This window comes from Bactrocera dorsalis, chromosome 5 (assembly GCF_023373825.1).
Source record: "Bactrocera dorsalis isolate Fly_Bdor chromosome 5, ASM2337382v1, whole genome shotgun sequence".
In the NCBI taxonomy this organism is placed as follows: Eukaryota; Metazoa; Arthropoda; class Insecta; order Diptera; family Tephritidae; genus Bactrocera; species Bactrocera dorsalis.
This window is the reverse complement of record NC_064307.1, coordinates 28,944,723-28,958,775: the sequence shown is the minus strand read 5'-3', so window position 1 is coordinate 28,958,775 and position 14,053 is coordinate 28,944,723. Positions and strand designations below refer to the sequence as shown.

The window sequence follows — 14,053 nt, the reverse complement described above, 5'->3', positions numbered from 1 at the left end:
GTCCTCTTTTAAAAGTCAACTTTCTAAATATGTGATAGTTATTTTTGAGAAACGAAAATTAATTGGTGAAATTTTAGTTTGAATGAAGAAACGAAAATTCCTATGTTAAATGTATGAGAACATAAAAAATAAATAACGACCCCTTCGAGTTAGGCTACAGCGCCTAGTTTTAGGGAGGATTTCTGTTTTTCCAATTACTAACATTTGAGGAGGTAAGAGTTGAAAAAAATATTCAAAAGTTTTTTTTGAAGCACCCTAATAGCTATACTTGTGATTTCGGTTCCAAGGTCATTTCATTTGCCGCTCCATTGTTTTATCGTCCCTGGGAGATATTTTCCTTGTTGCTACTGAGCCTTGGTCCTCTGCTTCGCTTTTTTTTCAAAAAATCCCCGTCAAAAAACTATTTGAATCCAACTCTTTCATTGATTTCCGTATGTTAAGATCTGCTTTTCGCAAAGTTAAAATCTTGCTCGTATCCACAGTAGTAATTTCATTTAGGTTTGGCATGTTTTATATTTTTTCACTTTCTAGACTGTACGAGTATGTCACAAATAAAATAAATCAATAATAAACGAAACAGCACATATGTTTTCCATTCCGCATGTTTGTCTGTCCGCCCGTCTTTCTGTGCAAGTTTAAAATTGAAATACCGACGCTTGGTACACTTATACCTTAGAGTAAAACTGAGTACGAATTGGTAGATGATAATCCACTGCCCACAAAACACCATTAATCGAAAACGTACTAAGAGCCATAACTAAGCCGTAAATTTATGATTTTCTTACCTTTAATTAGTTTGTCAAAATACATAAAAATATTGTAGTGGCTTTTAATTGCACATAATATTTCTCTGTAAAAATGCTGTAACTTCGTCCGAAATTTAACAAGACTTATACACCAATTTATTCAGGTACAAATTTAACATAAATATTCAGTAACTACAAAATTACTTAAGTCTTGAATAAATATAAACATAAAAGTACTCACAAAAGTTTGCGATTACGGCTATTCACACATACAACCGCCTAGCGGCATATTGTCAGGTCACTTGGCAAGCAAAATTCAACCGACCTGGCGGGCCCACAGCAACAACAACAACCTAGCCACAAGCTTAACAACAAAAAGTAAATTATAAATATAAGCGCTGCCTTGGCGAGCTACTTGCTAACCCAACTGGACATGCACATTCATAAATATGTATATAAATATACTCGTATTACATACATATATCAGTACGTGCGCCAACTAGTGGCACAATGCAACAGGTCGCATGTAAATCATTGTCAACTTGGAATTTCTTCGCTAGCACAGTTTTTTTATTTTACCGCAGTTCATTTTCTTCTCCTTTTACTTTTTTATTTTCACATTTACCACTTCATTTTCTGCCTGTTTCCGCCCGTGAGCACGCAAATCGTTATACGCCTGATCGAGTTTCCAGCAAAAAGTTACTTATACGCAACGTAGTGCCACTGACTAGCTTTCCAACTACACGTATTGCCATTAATGTTGTTTTTTCTTTGAAATTAGCGCCTTGAGATGTCACTTAAATTCTGATAACACGATGAAAATATGGCGCATTAAAGCCCACGCCGGTGAAGTGCTGTATGACATTGGTAACAGTCCACCAGGCACGATGTCTCCTTCCTTTTCGTATTTAGTAGCTGGTAGCTGGTCTGTAGTGCTCATTCATTTATTTGTTTATTTCCTTATTTTTCTTTGCCGTATCTGTTTGCGTCTTCACTCGAGTGCTTCGGGGCTAGACTAAATATTTGCTATAAATATTAGATGTGCGCGACTGCTACAAAGAAGTTGTCATAAGTTCAAACATTTACAGGTGAACGCATTGAAAAATCAAAGGAAAAATAATCTACTTGTATAAAATGGTGTAAATTAGGTAAAGAAAATATATATGTATTACGTTAATGTATAACTAACGTCAATTAGGGTAATAGAAAACAAGTAGAAAGACTACAGAAACTAGCCTTTTGAATAGAAAAAAAATTATAAAAGTTAAGAAAAAATATTTACATCGACTGAACCGAAGCAATAATACCTTTCACAGTTACTTTTATTAGATCGATCAGTTTGAATGACATTTATATGCTACAGTGTTCCCATTTAAAAAAATATGTTCGGAAATTACGATATCGGTGGTTTCAACAATTGAGAAGCTTATATTACAAAACAAGTGTTACCATTTGTTCGAATTTCCCGGTAGTATTGATTATTGATTGCTTCCAACTATGTTGAACATTTTCTTATTATTTTAAAAGGCCATGTAATACAGAACGATCTCGTTTATTAGAGTTTTCTATAAATTCGAAATTCTTTTTCTCTTTTTTATTGACGGAGATACCGCTTACGCAGTTATAGGTGAGTTTAAAACAGCGCGCCAGTTGGGTAGTGCGTCGAATACTCTCAGAGCTGGAATATTTTAATCCATTCGGATAACATGATGTAGGCAGAGAAGCCCGCTGTCGATAGTAGATTTTCCAGGTCTTAGGGCACTCTAATCTAGTGCCAATCAGTCTAATCAATTTATTGACGGTAGGACTCAGTCTTTCACACAGTTTCGCTCGATAGAACCTTATTTGCGTTGTTGAAGAGACTTATCCCACGGTAGTTGGCGCAGATTGTGGGGTCTCATATATAATGGATTGGGCGGAGCACACTTAAATTCCAATCTTCGAGCAGGCTATTGTCTGACCATAACAAAGAAGCTGATGCATGCTCCTTATCAGTCCTTCGCCACCGTATTTGAATAACCCGGCCGGCAATCCATCGCCCCCACCGCTAGCTGTATTCTTCAGACGGGTAATTGCTATTCGGACTACTTCTTGGTTGAGCAATGGAATATCTGTACCATCTCCATCGATTGGCGGATAGAGTTCGCCTTCACCTGGCGTTATGCTGTCACTGCTCTTCCCTAAGTAATTTCAGTATGATCAACTGTGGGTGTTCCACAAGAGTATGTGGAAATTAGATCCATTGAATTTAATGTAACTCTTACTTAGTAGGCCTGTTCATACTTAAAAAGAATTTAATTAGATTTGTTAATTATTCCTTTGATAGGAATACACAGATTAGAGCATATATGTACATATATTATGCTTCAAAATAGACAATTCACTTCACGGTTACTAAATTTATTTCCATCGGGTACTCTATACTGATAAGATAAGAGAGAGACTGAGTCTGGTATCCTGGTATTTCATTAATACACAATGTGTAGGATCTGATTGTCATTATATTTCTTAGAATTTTTTTCTTTTAGTTTCAGAGATATTTTCAAACAACCTATTATATTATTCCCAAATGATGTAACATTGAAGTTTAAGCTTCGTTCATCATAAATCTCACAATTTAATAAAGTTAATTATTTTTTATTCAAAAATTAATCAATTCAAATAAAATTCATTGAAATAAACATTTATTTACAATAATCAAATATTGCTTTATTTACAGTTCGACACGTGGCAGTTAAAATGATTATATCGATATTAGTTCAAAACATTGCTGAAAGCTCAAATAACGGTGAACGTGAATTACTTCACACATACAGTTATCAACGTGTGAGAAGTGCAGTTAATTGTCCAAATAAATTGCCACTCAATTAAAATGAATACGGATGATGAAGAACGTGTCTGCCTGCGGTGAGTATAGTAGTAACACGCCTACAAAACGATGTCAGTTATACTATACAGTTATTTAGTTATAACAATTAACAACTTGCGAATCAGAATGTTAATATTTTAATACTTTAGTTCAGTTTCAACAAAAATTAGTATTTAGCTGACAGTTGGGAAAAAGTTGTTGATTAAATAACTTGCGCATTAGTTGAAATAAGCGCATAACTGTCTATCAAATAAAATGGAAAAATGAAAAACTAAAATCAATTTAATATGCAGGAGTTAGCAGCAGAGTCAGCAGCAAACCACAGCTTATGAATAAACTTAGAGTTCGTGCTGTTGACAGAAATGTTTGATAATTCTTTCCTACATGCATATCTAAATATTTAATTAATGGCTTGATTAAAAACATGTTGCTGTAAAAATCGTGTAATATTTATTTATAAAATCGGCTTCAGAAACCTGCATTCGGATGTTAAACGTTTCAGATACGGTAGTTGAGAATTACTGTTTGAGTTCCTCTACATCTTTAAAATGAAAGATTCGTGCTAAATAGTGAAACGAATATTCTGTCGAAATTCCAGAAAAAACAAATTAGCGTAGTATGAGTCTCCACTTGAGCCAATTAGAATTAAAATTAAAGGTAGAGTTAAACTTTGAATTAAAATTGTAAGAAGATCCCGGCGCCCTCTCCATGAACCGGTTTTGACCTGTCAGGGTATAAGTTATAAACTCCGCTGGTAGATCTCGCGTCCCTGTGCCATCCATTCGCCATTAAATTTAAGCTATGAAAAGCAAAATACTTGTACTTTACATGCTATTTCGTAAAATCACTCAAATATATATTTCCTAGGCCTAAAAAAAATCGTATACCTTGTTTTTGAACCACCTTATATACTCTTAACACCACAACAACACATTTACAAATGTCTGAATAATTGTTTGTGCATTCTGATTGGCCATTCAACATAGACATATAGTGTTGGAAATTGAGTGAGAGTTCACTTCTCCGCCGTCTGCGCGCTCGAGTAAACCACAATGCTCAATTTACAGTTATCTACAACTAGAGGTTCAAATGCGACAACAACAACAATTTTGACATGCAAGTTGTACGCGAATATATTTATTATATGACACATAAATTTACAATCATATAAACTCATTCTAAATGTATGACGCGCGTTCAGAAGCAGTAAATATAAGGTAGTGGTTTGTCGATGGCAACTGGAACAGGCACAGGTATACTCTACGTTATAGAATAAGTTTCAAGTACACATTAAAATTCATTTAGCTGGAAAGAAAATTTCTTTTCATTAAAGAATTTATTAACTTCTTAAGTTATTGGGGATCGTCTACCTTCACAGTTATAAAAAAAAATGAATTCTTAAAAATATTTTTAAAGTGAATGTAAGTAGAAACTTACCATAAAAGTGCGGATTGACAGTACTGTAAACGTGATGGACGCAAATCCGGCCAGTCGCTCACTACTCACGTTGCTCAGCTTTAAACACCTGTTCATGAAGATAGCGCTGTTTTTTAACTTTTGGCCTACTTCTGACTGATCTATGAATAATATTGAAAGTTTAATATACATATAGGCAAGAGCTTTTTCGAAAATTTTTGTTTTTCGATGTTTAGCTTTGAAAGTTATCGTCAAAAATTGCTATTTCTTTCATTGCTGCCATTTCATCATCTGATATTCAAATGTCAGAGGAAATATCTAATCTTAACTGATATTGTAAACAATAAGAAGACAATTTTTTGGTTACAAGATTCTGATTTTTAAATTTACTGCCAAACAGTCGACTACCTCGACTCGACAGAGATGCACTCACGGACTGGTCGAGGGTAGATTGTTGAAATGAAAAAACTAAAACAAGTGCTAATTTCGGTTACACCGATATAATATGCTTCACAAATGCAAAAGATTTCTTACAGGAACTAGATTTTAATCGGTCAGCTTGTACGACACCTAAATACGTACTATTGCCTTAGACAATAATATATGTTTAACTTTTTGAAGATATTTTATAACTAAGAATGTATTCCATACAATCACTTGAAGCCGCTCGTTCAGTCTTTGTAATCCATCGTCACCTGATTTCAAATAGTTATTTCGAAAAACTCGAGTTTACAATTTTTCGCGCTACGTTGAGTGACCTGAAAGCTTTGAAACTATTGAGTAATTCTTTTAGGACACGAAAGTATACTTTAAGCGAGGAAAAATTGAATCCAAGTTTGTTCTAACCACTTAATAAGTAGACCACTCAGTCATCAACCTTATCATGAATAAGCTTCAATTCAGAATTACTCACTCTTTTATCGAGCAAACAGGATTTCTTCAAACTTTTGACTCTAATGACTTTGTTTTTCTCTAAACGAATGTCTTCAAAGCAAAAAAAAAATTGTACTAGGTATGTATAGGCAAGTTTAATAGTATACTAAATAAAAAAAAAATCAGCGAACAATTTTGAACTTAATGTTTCGTAATGAACAATCCAGAAATAAATGAAAACTGTCCGAAATGTTGGATGAGTTAAATAACGAATGGCGTCTCAAATAGTTACTTATTTAAGGGACAACCAATTTACCACTGGGATAGTTTAAAACCACCATCAGAACATATCTAATATTAGATATGAATAAACATATGTATTTATCCACGTATATGTATAAACATAAATATTATTTTAGTGTTCTTGACTTGATTAGGTAGTTCAAGTGCTGTAATATTAGAAATACTGTTCACAGTCAAATGCATACTGGTTCGTACAAAGCGATTGCGGCTTGCCACCACAAATGTATAAACCTACACACAGGTGCACATATGACAACTGTATTAGCTACAATTGTATGTTACTCGGAGGTGGCGTGGAGAGCCTTTTCTTAATTACTATGATATGACTTGCGGAATAATTGGTTTCACTATGCATGAATATTTTGGGGTCATAAAGCCATAACCGTTGACAGTGATCGCGGTTAGCATGATATTCGCTAATTAAACCAACATGTTTACAAAAAATTATGAAAAGGAAAGATGAAGGACAGATGTTTTAAACAATTTTGGTGTTTACACATATAATATCTATTTATGATTCTGTACATTAATATTAACAAAGATATCAATTTCACTAAATTTTAATCGAAATATTGAAAAAAACTAATAATAAGTATATAAATATATAATATTAACAAAAAAAGTTGGTTTGCCAATTTAATGATCAATGATTTAAGTAAAATTATTGCATTGAAAGATGAATTATGGAAATGAGTACATTTTCTTTGCCATCAAAGAACAAAAAGTCGTTGAATTTAAAGTAATTAATTCCAAATAAATTCTGGTTGAATGCTACAAACACTTATGGATAATATATTCAAGGTTCAATAACATTAAGACGTTTGAACCACATTACATTATATGAAATTACATTAACTTCTTATTTATCTAACCTTAAAACCGTGAGTGAAAAGCTCAAATTCGTTTTCCAGTGATATTCATAAATACTCACGGCAATAAGTTCGGATTTTCCTTCCAAAAATAATCTGTAGTAAAACAAGCAAGCAGGTGGCGTCATTGCCAAAGTAGTGAGTAACTTTCTTTCTAAGTTCCTCACTTTTTACTTTATCTTCACGCAATAAACACTTTGGTGGTAAACAAAAATAAATAAATTATCGCACGGCTAAGACACAACTCAGCATAAACTATGAAATGTATTGGAATGACAAGCGCTTAGCAGCATGACAGCAGAAAGGAAAATCAATAAGTAAGAAGTGGCTGAAATCGGTTGGAAACAAAAATGTAAGCGATTTCTATATCTCAGATTTTCGGAATAAAAAGTGGAGTTTACTATCGAAATGATAATGTATTTTTGTTACGGAATGCCAACATAATGCTCTTGCTTAGACTATGATCTGTAACATTTATCCCTCTCTTTATTTTGATAATAGTATGATCCCTTTTTAATCATCCATTATACTTGTTTGCCGAAAAAAATTTTAAAGCTTACTACACTTTTTGTGTAATGTGTTTTTATACCCCGAACAGGTTTGGTCACAAGCTTCAAGTTAGTATAGCACACAGAAGAAAACGTCGGAAACCCTAGCAAATATATATAAAAATTATCACAGAGCCAAGTTGTTCAATTATCCATACGTGTGTATATAGGTGAATTGGTTTTTGAGATATCGACATGTAATTTCACACATCTCCTTTTCTCTTCAATATGCTGCTCGTTTATCGCTACCGCCGGTGTCAAACCACACAGGTAATAGCTGCATACGAACTAATCGTTCGACCTTTATATGAGAAACCTTTTTTTTTGCCAAGATTCTTTCCGAAATTTGACGTAGATTATCCTGGATGACCACGCCAAAATGATCCAAAATATTTTCAGATTGGACCAGAGACGCCAATTGACTGGGCTATTTCGTGAGATAACACGTTCCCCAAACTTGGTTTTCAATAAATCGAGTGTGCCTTTCGCTGGGTGGTTAATGGCGCCGTCCTGTTGGAATTACATATTGTCCAAGTCCATATCATCCAATTCGGGCCAAAAATATTCGGTTATCATTGAAGACTAGCGATTCCTATTCACAGTAACGTGCCGGTTATGATCATCATCACAGAGATGACCATTGCTTGAGAACGACGTGTGAGATACTGAGTTGGGTCTTCCTCAATTTATGCGCTAGCAGCAACAATATTCTCGACACTACGGGCAATTCTTTGTCTCACTGGCACGAGAACATTTTGTACTGTGCCCCTGGATTAAAATTGTTCCACTAGGCGTTCAATTGTTAATCTTACAGGACAATTATGACTACAATAAATTGGACGTAGCGCTTTTAAAGTTGAGAAAAAGAAATGTCAAAAGAGCGGGAAAATATATGACGTATTTTACTGTCCCTATTGGTCTACTCTTGTAGCGTCTCTATTGAAAACTTTTTTAGTTGCTATAAGAAACGAACTTGTATTGGGTATTATAGCTTCAGCGCCTACGAAGTTAACATTTTTCTTTGTGTTTTGAGGTGCGTTTCATATTATTCTGCATTGGTTCGTAACTTCCTGAACGAACGCAGGGGAATATTTTATTACAAGTATAATATTATTAAATTTGGTTTGACAGTACGATTTATTATTGATTTAGTCAGTCGCAACATTGTCCCTATTATTCTTGCCCCTTGAGTCTGGCTTTGAGTTTCAAATCAATACTTCTTTAATGCAAAATTTATGGCACTATGTTCAATTCCTTTATATATTTACGCCAAAACACAAACCATGTGAAGCTTTATGTGGCGGCTCCGAGCTTGAAAGGCACTCGGGTATAAAACAAAAACTGACTACGGCAACAGTTGCTCAACTCGAACGGCAACCGCGTTATTAACAGGAGATCCCAATGACGCACAAAAGTAAGCTGAATCACCGCGGAAGGGACTTCCGTTGAAATAGTTTTGCATCACTAAATCGCTTTTGCCGCTCTTGTCTGCCTTTCAAATATCGTTTCTCTTACCTTGCGCTAAATCGAATTGAAGGCATTGCCGGCGAGCAGCCACATGCTCGTACGCGCACCCGTAGCGGTGACTTGTAGCATGGGTGCGGCGACTAACGGACAGCAACTGTTATGTTGTCATTTTCCATATTTTGTTTTTTCATCGTTTCAGCGTCGTGGTGCTTTTGCGCTGTCATTGCATTTTATGTAAATTTTTATGCAAATGTGCGGAATATGTATGTATATATGCTGCTATGCGAGTATATACATATGTATGTACATATGTATGGGTAAATGAATGGCTACTGCTTGTCATCGAATGAGTATCCTTGTGTAACAAGCCAACTAACTGGAATTACAACAAACACATACTTTGCAACAACATCTAAAGTGGAAGCATTTAAGGCACCGACATGCACACACTTATCCACGCATCTAAACCAAGTATATTTATGCGTCGTGTATATTTTACAACAGCACAGCGACAACAAAGACAAGGCGCACAGCTGCAAAGAATCGTTGGAAAATAAGGAATTGTAGAAAACAAGTTTGGTATTTCGCTCGACATACCGGCAAAAGGACATTGCTTTATAGTTGACAAATAGCACCATTGCGACAATGCGCAGAGATTGGCTAAAACTATTTCCACACACACTTTCATACAATCTACATTCACACGTGTGCGCAGTTTATTTCAATATTTATGCTACATGCTTCACAAGGTATACAAGCTTTATGCACCTGGCGGATCGGGTATTTGTAGCACTTTTACAAACTAAGCAAAATTACCAATATTTTCTAGTGTCCGACCGATTAAGCGGTATCGGCCATTATCGGCCGATCTTTAGACGATTCTGTAGCTTTATCTTTTTCCGAATGCCATTCCATGTTTTCGTTTCTTTCACTTTTTCGATTTTGTCTAAAATAAGACGTTCCATTGCCCGACCATGTACAAATTCGAATAACAATTACCCGTCTGAAGATTAACAAAGCGGCGGGGGCCGATGGACCGTACCAGGTACTGAGGTATCACATACATACGTCCCAAGATGCCTTGTAGGGCTAGAGTAGTCGGTTGTCATTCAGCTAATAATGACTTCGATTTTATAATTCAAAACTAAAAATCTTTTCTTTCAAAAAGATTTTGGCATATTGGGCAGCAGCCGAACTTAGCTTTTCCTTACTTCTCTTATTTTGTATCTGTTACCATCAGAAGAACTTCCTGTGTATCCTGCACATGCGTTTTATTGCCATTTTAGTAAAAATAAGAAAAAGAAAAATAGGGGAATGTCCGCACGATTTATGAGGCATCTCCAATTTTGAATCAATATAGCGTTAAGACTAAAAAAGGGATAGTACAAACGCATATTTACTATGTTCATTCATCTGTGTCCGCAGCACAGAACTTAACTGGTAGGTTTCGAAACCATACCTAGCCTCTTTAAACGATAAAGCAAAACAATTAAGTCTTAACTCTTATTTTAATTACAAAATTGGACGCTGAACCCGACCCGACGTAACAATCTTGATTAAACTTAGCACCTGACATTTTTTCATATTACCATGTCACAGTACGATAATGGGCGAAATCGGACTGCAACCACGGTTATTTTCCACCACATTCCATTTAATTCCAGTGTACAAATCAAGAAATAATTAATACAATGGGGAAAAATTTGTGCAAATAATTATTTTCTTTTTTCTTTTAACTCTTCAAACCATCCATTATCTATTATTGATTTTTGATCGAAAACATCGGTCAATCTATGGGATATACAATTGAAATTCATGGAAAGTTATTTCTTCTCTGAGCCCTTATTCACCTAATACAAAGATGGTCGAATTTCTGTGCGACTTTATGCTGCTTATATCGACCAATATTTGAGTTATCCCAATGAAAATTACATACCGTGTTTTATTCAAGTATACCTAAAACAAATAAAATTGGGAGAAACTTGGCCCACATGTAACTAGTACCAGGATTTTCGAACATCCGGCTGACTTTATTCCGCGTGGTTGGTGTTTGTATGTAAGGTACCCAATAATGATAATAGTGAGTAGGTAAAATCGGGTCGATACCACCTAAACTCCAATATACTACATATAATAATTTTCGTTTTTCTAACACACCTTATTTTTCGGTCAATGCATGAGCTATAAAGAGTAGATGAGATTCTAATCCTCTTATTGTCACTTGACACATTAAGGTATTTTCATGGCCTTGATTCCTGCAAAATGCAAGAGTATAAAAAGTTCGGTTGCACCAGAACTTAGCCCTTCCTTACTTGCTTATTTCTAAAATTGTCAACAAATAAATAAAATGAAAGCACGAAATGATTATGTTGGTTATTTCTTTTTTCAGTGGATAGAACCTATTTGAATTCCTAAGTAGGTTTTTTAAAGCGGTTAATATATATTGCAGTGACTTTACTAGTTGGCGAACCTAGGTGTGCTTTTCGAGATATTAGCTTTGGTAAAAGCTAATCATAATAAGAAGCAGAATTGAGCATTGTTGGTAAGTTAAAGAGTATAATGCACGAAGTAAGAATTATTTGCTAAATAGTGCGAAAATCCCATGTTAATTAAATGGGAAATGTATCCTTATTTAGGCAGGGTTAAACGGCATCGAAAAAATTTTTCTTTGTTTCCAAAATTGTTTTTAGGTCAAAAAGAAACGATTTTGACGATACCCAAGTGGAAATAGCCAACTTGGTAAATAACGGACACCCTAATATACATGGATACATACATATGTAAATATGAGTGCTTGATATCAATATGTGAGTCTGTATGTTGTTGATTTCATAAAAATTAGCAAAACACAGCATAAAATGCGTGAAGCTTTAATATACCGGACGCCAATCAAAGCCAAAATCCAGAATCCAACTTCAAAGCGTCTTTCTCTTTCATTAAAACCACAGAGCTGTATGTAAGCCAACCAATTCTGCACTCATAAACACTGCCAGAACATACAAATACAATTATACATTAACAATATATGAATGAAGTAAGAAATACCATATTTCCAACCACAGTTATGTTCTTTAAATCCGGTAACTAGAAAAGGTCATCGGTATGCTCAAAACCGCCAAAGTGATTTCCCTAAATAAGTTTAGGTCACCCAGTCAACGCTGGGCGTGTGCTTTGCTAATCACAAGTGTAAACAAAGCTAAACTCTGTTAACTAGCGTAAAATGGTGGCATGTTTCAGCTTATAACATTACATATGTATACGGGATTTAAGGTATGCACACAAACATCAAAATATGTAAATAGAAGTGATTTTATTTGCTCAACTCACCTAAAATTTAATTAAATGTGTCGAAATCTCATTTCAAGTAAATGCAATCTGCAACGCCACACTTAATTTTAATATTTAGACAATTCAGTTGATGGAAATGTAGTTATGTACTAATCTACACATATAGATATGTGAGAATGTTTTATTTTTTGAGCTCGTTCAACCCAAATTCGTTACATTGATTAGATTTTTAATGGTTTTTTGGTGCCATGAACATATCATAATACTTTATGGCAGAATCTTTCGTTGCTGTTACCCTTTGCCTTATTTTTGTTTTCTATAAATACTTACTTAACTGTAATTGATTTTAAGTGTTAAATTTTAAAAATATTTTTCCGGTGTTCGAAGTTGGCCTCCAAAATGGAAGTTAGAAGGCCGAAAGAGCGAATTTTCCAGAATTTTTCTAAGAAAATTTTTAAATTTATTAATCCAAAAATTTGTACACTTATTGTGGTATTTTTTAGCTGTATTTATAGCATTAGAAAAAAATAATTATTCGGAAAGCTGATCTCCGAGAACTCTTCTCAAACAAAACGTCTTGCGGTGACCACAGTATCTCGTAACTCGATGCTCTGAAATTAAAAAAACCAAACAGATTTCGTAAAAGTAATGTTATATCCAGTAAAGCAAATCAAAGCAATAAGCAAAATAAATTTTTTTGGCAAAATGGTGGTTTCTAAAACAAAAATATCGATTTTTGACCAAAATTTCGGTCTTGAATTGTTTATAAAAAAATATTTAACGTTGAGAAAAAATCTTCGTTTAATCACTAAGAAATATATACAAGAAGCTTGTGTTAAAATTTAAGACTAATCGGTTAAGCCGTTTTCGAGTAGTGTTGGTCACCGACTTTGAAAACACCATTTTGAGAAACACGTGTTTAATGTTTAGCCCTGTACTTCTAGCTCTCTGAAACGCCTTTTTAAATTTGCGTGTTACTTTGAAAATATTCACTGGCGCGATATGATATTTTCTGTGTGTATTTTAAATATTTCTACTTTAAGAAAAAAGTAAAAAAAAAAAATTTTTTTTTTGAAAATTCAACTGTATATAACCTCCTAACTCGGGTGCATAAGCGAGCTTAGAGTTAAGTTGAACGTCAAGTCAGCTGATTCAAGCAGGGCTCCCGTATTGCTATTTTTTGCCAAAATAGGTATAACAATAAATAAATTAAGGAGCGCATATTTATGGGTTCGCATATAAGAAAACTAATGAAAGATGAAACATTTGAGAAAATGCTCAAATAAACTGAAATACGCACCTAATGTGCCTTTAAAGGCGTTGTTAAAAATTGTGACTAAACTACTTACTGCCTATAAAAAAATGGGTTGTAACATGTCCCTTAAAATTCACTTTCTGGATTTTTCCACGAAAATTGAGGGTACGTAAGTGACGAACTACATATATAATATAATTAATAATAATATTGAAAACATTTTGAAATGAAAAAATTTTTGCGTGGCAGCGCCCACATTAACTCCATTCAGAATGCACCTCAAGTAAAATTTTACACGCTTATAGGTTTTACCCTTGAAGAATATCACCGAGTAGAAATGTAGCATTAACGTCGTAAATTATTATTTTTTTAGCTTTAAGTTTTTAAAAATAAATTATTTATCTTTGAGTCATTCACAA

The 14,053-nt window shown here is 34.3% G+C and overlaps 1 protein-coding gene and 1 pseudogene across 1 annotated transcript in view; both read left to right on the top strand.

Moving 5' to 3' along the window:
* The window catches only part of LOC105225020 (adenylyl cyclase 78C), a 205,584-nt gene that overhangs the window by 30,315 nt on the left and 161,216 nt on the right, over positions 1-14,053 (top strand). The gene's annotated exons all lie outside the window — the stretch shown is intronic.
* The window catches only part of LOC125778708 (adenylyl cyclase 78C-like), a 76,720-nt pseudogene that overhangs the window by 29,902 nt on the left and 32,765 nt on the right, over positions 1-14,053 (top strand).